Below are 8,440 nucleotides of genomic sequence, written 5' to 3' on the forward strand. Positions count from 1 at the left end.
AGCGTTACTGTTACAAGGGCTCCCTGCGTGCTAAGATCTGAGGCCGGCTGCCTGTCCTTGAGGATGAAGTCAGGCCCATCACCAAACAAAACAGACACAGCAAGAACTTCGGGCAACCCCTCACCGCAGGCTGCACACGCTGCTTCACATTAACGCGCTGTAGCCAGGCGAAGGATGTAGCCAGTATACGAAGGATGTCTTTGCACCGGGTGCGAGAGAAGCCCGTTCAGGTGCACGTCGCTGAAAACCTAAAGTTTTCGTGGCAAAGCAGAAAAAAAAAGGCAGTAGCAACACCACCGCTCCGTGCCCCCCCCCCCCCCCCCCCCCCCGAGTTCAGGAAGGGAGCGAGGGAGGACTCACGGTTCAATTCATGCCCGACCTCCGCGGGAGGAGCCCCGGCTCGCCGCGCTCCGCCGACCTGCCGAGAAGCACAGGGCACGGCGCTGCTCAGCCCGGGGCCAGCCCTGCGGGCGGAGCGGGGCCCCGCACCTGACACCCCCCGCACGGCCGCCGCCGCCCCGCCAGCGCCTCCCGGGGCTCGGCGGCACCGGCCCAGCCGCGCCCGGCCCCACCTGCCCGGCTCCCCCCACCGACCGACCGACAGCGGCGGCGGGGCTCGGCGCTCCCTGCCCCGCCACTCACCGCTGCCCGCTCCGCTCCGCTCCTTTGTCTGCCCGCCCGCCGCGCCCCGTCCCCGCCGCCCTCCTGGAGGAGGCTGCGGGCGATGCCGGCGGGGGAGGCCGGCGCGGTCACATGCAGCGGGGCGGGCGCGGCGCGGCGCAGGGCCCCTCACGGGCTGCCGGCGAGCCCGGCCGGGGCGGAGGTGAAGATGGCGACCTCGGCGGCGGCGGCGAGCGGAGCGGATCCCCGCGGCGGCCCGCACCGCACCGCACCGCACCGCGCTGGGCTGGGCTCGCCGGCAGGGGAGGGGACAAAGGAGGCCGGGCGGCGGCGGCGGCTGCCCGTCAGCCCTCCCCGCGCACCGCCCGCTCCTCCTCCGCCGCCGCCGCCGCCGCCGCCGCCGCCGCCGCCGCCGCCGCCGCCGCCGCCCGGTCCCGCCGAGCCGCCGCCGCCGCAGCGCCCCCTGGCGCCGGGGGGCGGCCACGCTGCGGAGCCCGGCCTCGGGAGGAAGCCTAAGGCCCCGCGCAGCCCCCTCAGGGGAAAACAGAAAGGCCTGTGTTGGAAGGGACTCCGGGGGTCGCCCAGCTCCAACCCCCTCGGCACAGCGGGGACCTCTCCCGGCTGTACTGTGTCCCCTGCGGGACAGCACCCCAGGGCACGACGGCGGGGTACACCTGGCCTCGCTGAGTGGTGACGAACCACCAAACGGTTCGCTCATCCGAAATAGGTGTTGCACCGCCCTGAGTCACTATGCCGTGCACTGTGCATTCGCTCAGACCGTGTATTGTCTCCCAAAAAATAAAAAAAGTTTCGGTTTTCTGAGCTACAGGTGGCAAGCGTGAATCAAATACGAAACGTGGCACGTTGACACCTCAGCTCTGTCGTGTTCCCGGTCCCCAGACTGCGAGAGGCCGCTATCCTCCTCTGTCTCGCCCATGTGCTGCTTGTGCTCACCTGGCACGGCCTGTGTGCTTCAGCAGCATGGGTTAAAACTGAAAATATGGCAGGGCTAAGGAGTTTCCTGTTAGCTGAGCTTGGGCAGTGCCACAGAGAAAGAAACTGGAGAGACCATTTGTCTGAAAAGCATATCAAGCATATCTAAAACTACTCAGAACATTTCAGTCTCTGTTTTCAGCCTGTATGAATCCCCCTGACATTTACACTTAATACAGATTTCTTGTCTTAAAAAAAACTGCATCATCTGAAAACTTGTGTTTTGTTTTCCAGACTTTTTAAATGATTTTGCTCATTTTCCATAGATGTCTTTATCTGCACCCACTGAGGTACCAGATCTGGTTATGTCTAAATTGCCTTCTGAAGGGTGCAGCGTTGAGGGGTGTTTGAACAGATCCCCACATCCAGCCGCTGATCTGCCCTCCACAGCCCTGTGCACTGAAAACCACCAGTCCCAGCCCTGTACTCTACCGGTGGTGTTTCTGTTGCAAGTGTTTAGATGATGGATCATTATCTGATGCCTGCAAAGAACAGCTGCAATCATTGTTACCATCCTGTTTAAGCTTCTCATTACTCTTAATGGACTTTAGTTCGCAAGAACCCTGTGATGTAGAGAAGTATTATGCCCATTTTCAAGATGAGAAATTGCTGCATAAAGAGGCAGTATAGCTTGCCTCAGGTCATACGTATAGTATGTGGTAAAACAAGAAACTTAACAGAGTTTGGATGCAGATCCAGTCAGTCTAGCCACAAGTTCATTGTCTTTCTCAAGCTCTGTTTCTCAGGAGTCGACTCCTGAAAAACTCTTGGGAATATTGAAGAAATTCTGAAGAAGACATGCTAACATAAATTCTGTTGAGTGGCAGCTTATGCAGGAAACTACATAGTTAAATGGAAATGTTGTGAGTAGGCATATTTACACAGAAAGCTTTCTGCAGGAACATTATACTGTTTTGCTGAGTGTATAAACCAAGAAGGGGAATGGGGAATGCCACGCAACTTGTCACTTCAATACTGTGCACTTAAGACATGATGTAAGTACAAACTTCCAGCTCTTACTGGCCACATTCCACGCAGAAGTGGGTGAATCACAGCAACGTTGCAGGATGTTAGGCCAAACGTGCTTACACAAGAGTGATTCCCATGAAGGACTGTCCACATTAGCAACACCACTGTATTTGAATGTTGCGGCATTTACATCAGACCCCGTCATAACACATGGTCTGAATTGTTTCCTGTGGCAATTTCTGGTAAGGAACAAGGACGTGTAAAGTGTGTGCACCCACAGTTATCCATGTTAGATTGGCTCTGGCAATGTTCATTGTTTCAGGCGTCTTCCCTGCCACGTGTCTCAACAGACACTTGAGTGCCCAAAGGCACCTTGTGTAGCCCAAGTAGCATAAACCAGCAAGAAGCCAATGTCTCCAAACCAGGTTCAGCAGCACAATCAGGAGATCCATCTACATTGTAAAAGCATGTGCCAAAGACTTGTCAGAAGACAGTCATGTGCCAGGCTGCTTCTGGCAGTGATGGTACATATTTAGCTGCCATAGTTACTAACAAAGAACTAATCGTGTTGTGTATGAGAACAAACTGTGTATAGAGCCAGCCATGCTTGCAAAAATACTCAATTAAGCCTTCAATAAATTGAACTGAGTCGGACAAATGAGCTCTGACCAACAGTTTGTACTTTGCTTCATTACAGTTAGCTCCTCAAAAACACAGCCACGTTGTCTTTAGCACTTTCTAAGTACCTCTCTTGTGTCCTTCTGACTGAATACTGACCGTTCTCCTAATTTCTTTCCCCTGTGACAGTCCTGACAATATTACTATTACTAATTACTTCTATATCCAAAGTTACGAAAGAATTTTTATCTTTCAAAACTTGTTTTCCCTCCACTGCTTCCTCAGAACCTCATGCCAAAGCATGAAAAAATGGCAAGGCAGAAATAACTCAATATTTGTATGAACCTTTGATAATAAATGACATTCTTCCCACCCAGTGTGCCAGAGTGCTTGGCAGTCAGCATTCCAAACACAACAAATAGAAATCCATCCTTGCTGGCTTTGATCTTGTTTGTGAAAGAATGGTTGCTTTTTAAAAGGGAAGAAACGCTTTATAATTCCGAATCTAACAATGCGTTGTTCTCTTTTTTAAATGAACAATAAAACAAACATGTTAGCTGTGACTAAGCAGCAGCGTGTGGGTATAAGACCCATAAACAGCATGGGATTCCTCTACTTCTGGTGTTGCCATACCCAAGTCAGAGAAGGTGTGGACAAGCAATTGCAAGTGGTTCAGTCAGCTATTCACTGAGCTGCAGCAGCTGACCGTACCTTCATTCCTGAGCTGTGGCAGCTGTGTACCTCCGTGACAGCATTCTCAGCAGAAGCATTTTCTTTTGCTGTTGCCACAGGCAAGGAATTAGGAGTACGGTCATTTAATGTGGCTCGGCTAGCGAGAGGCAATGTGTTCAGCTCTGCTCGCTCAGCCAGATGCAAGGGTCTGTTCGTAACCCACGCCGAAAATGAGTCCAGCCCTAAGGGTCAGCATTAAGAGGAGCTCAGACTGACAGGTGGGGCACAGGGCTGGAGAAGCAAGTTTAGCCTCATCTTCTCTTCTGTTGAAAAAGAAAGCTACTGGGGATACCCATCTGCCAGTGTTTTCTCTAAATGGTTCCTCTCCGTGAACAAGCCAAGGTAAGAGAAGAACTTGCATTTTCCAGAAAAGGCAGAATTTTTACCTGGGAGTCCCAGCAAACCCTCTGAATCGCCACAGATTTTGGATACCAGCCACGCTACATGTTCTGTCTGTGTGAAGGCTCGTGCCTCGTGCCTACCCCCTCATGGCTTTATAGGGAGCATAGGTTTGTTTCTGAATTAGATCTATAAGGCACAGACTTGAAAAACAAGCTAAGGTGCTCTTCCAACAAGTAGCACGAGGCAGATTTAACACTCACCAAGAAGGTGAGAGGAGAAGTGTAAAGAGCGTGTGTCCTCTCCACTCAGCCGCTTCTCATTCAACATGTAAAGACCTGAACTTGGCAATGTAGCTCAGAGTTTTCTGCATCATAGAAGTAAGATCTTTGAACAAAAGAATCTCACCTATTATAAATCCAAAGGTATTTTCTGAGATATATTCTTTATCAGCACTTTGTCTATCAGAAAGGAACTTCACTGAATAGCTGCAGTGATATAGTTTCTTCATTGTGAGCTTGCAGTGAAATCTCTGTATGATACCTTCATTCTTTTTTTTTTTTTTTCTGATAGAAATGCAAGTCCGCAAAGAAAGAAAGAAAGAAAAACATTTTTAACACTAATTATGCTTGCAAGAACCAGGGCTAATAATTAGGTTTCTAATATACTTTCTGTAACTTCCCTTAGTTCTCATCGTATGCATTATATGCTCTTGGACAGTTGCAATTATTTAACTCGCTTCTCTGTTTCGTCTCTCACCCTCTGGCTATCTGGTCCGCTTAGGTTGCATGTTTCTGTTATGTTTGTGCTATGTTTGCACATTGCCCGGTATTAAGCAATTTCCACTTTGTTTGGCTTTTCCAGATGCTATTGTGATACAAATAATAAATAATACTACACTTTTTTTTTTTTAAATACTGTTATTTCAGAAGCTCTAGGGATTGACTTTGCTTTCCTGTTTATGAAAATATGGGTTTTACTGGTTTTACCAGAGCTTCGTGGGCCATTCCAACAGGCACTGTGGAAAGCAGTCTTTGCTGCACGATGCCACTCTGAAACTGGCTGGAGACTGTTTAGAGGATGGGAGGAAACCCCCAGCCCCCCAAAATCCTCTTTAACATCTAATTTTTCTCACCATTACTGCTAATATTCCTATGTGCCTTACTGGTGGCATGGAGAGTTTTACAGACTTATTAGTAGTGCTGGGTGGCTTCAAGTATTTTCCTATTCCTAGGAAGCTTCTTTTATTCATCCTGTAAAAAGTCCTCTGAAATCAATGGGAACTTCAGGTAAGTGATTTACTAGGTCTCAAACCACTTACAATCCTTCTCAGCATCCAGCTTGCATTTGAAAGCTCACATTTCTCCCTTGATTTTGTTCTTTAAATTAATTTTCTCATTCCCTTACAATTTCTTTTTAATTGCCACTTAATTCGATTTATACTCAGTGCTTTTTTCGAATGGGTCTGTACCAGAGCTGTTCTGAACTGCAGACTAGGTGGACTCGTATTCTCACTACTGTTAACCTGCCTGTCCCTGCAGCAGAGCCAGTTCAATTTAACTGAGGAATGATGATGAGATGGCATCTGTTCCTGGTAACAACATAAATGGCCATTGCTTTCTCTTTCTTGAAGCTGTTCATCCCCTCCTCTCCTCTCTCCTCTCTTCTCTTCGTCTTATACAAGGAAATTTAATGTTCAGTTTCACATAATAAATTGCAGTGTACCTTTTGCACTGTTGCTGGAATTATTTATTTTTGCATATTTAGTTACACTATTTATTGTAGCTAGTTTAACTAGATATTTAAAAACAGATCCTTACTTGGCTGATGGATAGGTGGTACTAAAAGCCTGCTGGCAACAGTGTTTGGCTGTGCAGCAGCCATTCCATTACAATACCTTCCTCGTTTATGTAACTGGCAGTACGTTGCATCAACTCTTATATTGTTGGTATTTTTGATCTCTTTCCAACCTGCTAGATTAATTTGGAATAACTCTCAGTCCCAAGCCACCAGAGATTGACGGCATTTGTTTTGAACAGGACATTCATATTCATAAAAAAAAAAAAAAAAAAAGGCATATGAACAGTGACTGCGTGCCCTGAAGCATATGTTCTTTGAACTTGCAACTGGGATTTCAGACAGTACGATCATTAAGTACTGATGTTTATTTCGTGTCCATAGTACTGGTCAAAAGAGGTGGGGCTCACAACAGAACTAGAAGATGTGGTAGGAAAAACACACTGAGCTTTCCCCAAAATAAGAATCCCACTGACCACTAATAGTTAGAATTGGGAGAATTTTAGAAAACCCTCAGGTCAAGCCAGAGGCAGGATATATATGAAATTGCCTCAAAAGTTAAACTCGAATGCCATTCATGCCAGTAACTGTATGCGTGAGGTTACACAGCTTTTATCACCATGCCATCAGTCTCACTGATTCATGCGTGGGCAAAGTGCAGTTCTGCACGTCCAGCTGCCCTGCCAGATGCAGAGAGTTTGCCGCAGCAGGGCATGGTTTTCTGAGCAGGGCTGGGCCAAAACACTTGCCTTTTCATTCCTGAATTGAGCAAGGCCCCCGATGTAGCGAATGACACTGGGGACTGGGAACAAGATAATGGCGAGTGAGCATACTCTCTAGCAGCAGAAAGCTCCTCATAGGTGAAATGGGAATGAAAACAAAATGCTATAATCTCAGCGAGTAACAGAAAGTTCTAGCTACGTGTGATCAGCAATGTTGTATGTGTAATTAAATCTAGATTTCAAACTACGTGGATGTTGCCCGTAATATGGGACAGAAGAATGTTTTCCTGATGTGGAAATTGATGGTAACATCCATTCTGAATTCTGGTCTCAAACATGCGATGGGAAATGAGGTCTTGATCTTCTGTAGTGAGAAAACATCAAAAGGAAAGGACAAAACTATGCATGCAAGTTGAAATATTACTAAGATGCACTAACAGTAAAGGAATAGTAAGAAGTTACATGAATGCTGGAACTAAAAAAATCAAGTGTCTATCCCATGATCAGTTCCCTGTGGTCTAGAAAAGTCTAATGACCAAAGCATTTTTTTTTTCTGGCAGGTGAGCCATTCATGATGTCTCTGCTGTGTGATTTATATGAAGTCTAATAAAGGAAAATAACATTCAGTGCCTTTTCATCCTCTGGGCAGGGTTTCTCTCATCTCTGGAGCTACCTGTTTTAATGAAACTTTTAGGAATTTACAAATCTGGGCTTTGCCTTTTTACGATAAACACACAAATATACACAGCTTGAAGGTAAGAAAAACTTATTTACGTAGAAAGAAAAGAAAGAGAGAGAGAAAATGGAGCATTAAACTGAAAAGAAAGCAAATAGAAGATTGGGAAAATAACTTTAGTGAAAGCTCAGATTTTCACATTTATCTGTTTGGGAGAATTAGCCTTGAAAACGGGACTATCCAATTACCTAATTCACATGATGGAAATCGTAGCTGCCACAGGCAGACAGAATACAATTTATCCAGCTCTATGCCTTTAGCAATATATGGTGGCAATAAGTTCTGCAAGATGATTGCACTGTAAGTTCAAATATTCTCTGAAAGTCTGTTTCCTCTGGGTCTTGAGCGACTGCTTTTTCTCCCCTATGGCACGAAATTGAGAAAGGAGCATTTAATCAGCTGTTCTCTTTCTCTTCACAGGTCTATATTTAATCTTAATTTATTTTCTTTCCTCACAAAACCATGGGAAACATTGGAAATTTTCCTCAGATGTCATTGCTGAGCTATCTATACTGGCATCACTGTCTAATTTATCACAGCGTTGGGATATTTAACCTGAATTAAGCATAATCCCATTATATCCAAAGACAAAAGTACACATTTTGGAATAAGGGGGTTTAACACCTTGGAACTCATGCTCTGGGAAAAAAAAAAAAAAAAACAACAACAAAAAAAAAACTCTTATAACTTAATTGGTAAATTTCAAACTAAAAGGTTATCAGATACGTGCTTCTGGGAAGAGTCAGAGGTGTGGGCCCTGACTGGATGTATCTCACTGCTATGCCCTGAGCATTTTGCCTGGGAGCCAGCAGCAGGAGCAGCTGGAGCTGGTGCAACAAGAGCGAGATGGCCAAAGCTTCCTTACCACTGCAGTGACCTCCTTGTCGCAAGATGAGACCTCAGAGAGGCTGTG

General features: G+C 46.6%; 1 protein-coding gene across 5 annotated transcripts in view; it reads right to left on the reverse strand.

Moving 5' to 3' along the window:
• CDC42SE2 (CDC42 small effector 2) overlaps positions 1-899 on the reverse strand; it is a 78,245-nt gene extending 77,346 nt beyond the window's left edge. For 3 of the 5 annotated variants that reach the window (XM_035569363.2, XM_035569361.2, XM_035569359.2), the window contains exons 1-2: positions 643-899; positions 361-418 (exon numbers count right to left, since the gene is read on the reverse strand). The gene's annotated coding sequence lies outside the window, so the exon portion shown is untranslated. Of the gene's footprint in view, positions 1-124; positions 249-360; positions 419-642 lie in introns of all 5 variants that reach the window. The other 2 variants (XM_035569362.2, XM_035569358.2) reach the window with 1 other exon arrangement.
• Between the last annotated feature and the right edge of the window lie 7,541 nt (positions 900-8,440).

Source organism: Cygnus atratus, chromosome Z (assembly GCF_013377495.2).
Source record: "Cygnus atratus isolate AKBS03 ecotype Queensland, Australia chromosome Z, CAtr_DNAZoo_HiC_assembly, whole genome shotgun sequence".
In the NCBI taxonomy this organism is placed as follows: Eukaryota; Metazoa; Chordata; class Aves; order Anseriformes; family Anatidae; genus Cygnus; species Cygnus atratus.